This window comes from Diaphorina citri, unplaced genomic scaffold (genome assembly GCF_000475195.1).
Source record: "Diaphorina citri unplaced genomic scaffold, Diaci psyllid genome assembly version 1.1 scaffold513, whole genome shotgun sequence".
Lineage (NCBI taxonomy): Eukaryota > Metazoa > Arthropoda > Insecta > Hemiptera > Psyllidae > Diaphorina > Diaphorina citri.
Genome location: NW_007377947.1, coordinates 93,441 through 94,818, shown reverse-complemented (window position 1 = coordinate 94,818; position 1,378 = coordinate 93,441).

Here is a 1,378-nt window from a genome sequence, read left to right as displayed (position 1 = left end):
AAAAAATATCCTGTGAACGATTTAGCCGGTAGAGAGAGAGAGAGAGATAGAGAGAGAGACAGACAGAGAGAGTGAGCGAGAGAGGGGGGAGTGAGTGTAAGAGAAAGAAAGAGAGAGAGAGAGAGAGAGAGAGAGAGAGAGAGAGAGAGAGAGAGAGAGACAAGAGTCAATTGAAACGGATTGTCATATACCCGTTCTGTTTGACGAAAAAGTGGCGTAGCCTAAATTGGGGCCTTTGGTGACGGTTTCTTGGGCCGGCGACCTAGAAATAGTTAAATTCTTTGATCCTAACTCTGGCGATGTCGGCAAAATTTTTAGATTTGAGTAAATAAAAATATGTCAAATCTTAATTAGATCTAGGTAAAGCAAAATATTTGACATAAAATGTAAGTAATATTTCAAAATTAATTTTCAAAATTGTATCTTTACTATCCACGATATGTAAAACTCCTATGCCTCCCAGACATAAACTTAACTCAATATTAAGGGCTGTTTACTTCAACATATGAGCCTCAGAATGGGCAATTTAGTGTCAGAGTGGGCTATTTAGTGTCAGAGTGGGCTATTTAGTGTCAGAGTGGGCTATTTAGTGTCAGAGTGGGCTATTTAGTGCCAGAGTGGGCCCCCCAAACATAGTAATGTGTATTCCGCACTGCCCATATCTCCCATAACAACGTTAGAAGTTGTAAGTACACTTGATACATTTTTGAACAATATTAGAGGCATCATAATCATAATTCATACAATGTGATTCAATATTAGGTAACCTTAACACATGGGTGACGAAGGTTCAAAAATGGACTGAATTTTCGTATCAATTGTTCGAGGAAAAACATCGCTAAATAGGATTTGGCAAAAGTGTATCTCGGTATGTCGGTAATTTTATGACTTGACTTGGACTCGAACCATAAACCTTTAGATCCGAATTCCACCGAGTCAACCACTACAGCATAGTTAGAATATTAGGTCTGACTTAACTACAAGGGCAGGTTATTTTTCTAGGCACCTGTTGAATTTAAAAAAAAAAAAAAAAAAAAAAAAAAAAACTGGAAATGTCTCGCGGTGCCCAAAAATCATCTGGGCACGGGCACCGCGGTGCACACTTTGAGAAACCCTGGAATAGACAACACTCAGAAAAGATAGTGCAAGAGACAAACAGCAGGGGCGATGCAATTTCTTCTCTGGACCTCACGGTATAACTCCTAAGGTTTTTAGTGAGGAGGGTTTCGACCTCCATTCGGCGATAAGCTACCCACTTCCTCACATAAACCTCACTCAGCCTGAATGTCTCGCGGTGAAGGCTTATCATCTGGGCACGGGCACCGCGGTGCACACTTTGAGAAACCCTGGAATAGACAACACCCAGAAAAGATAGTGC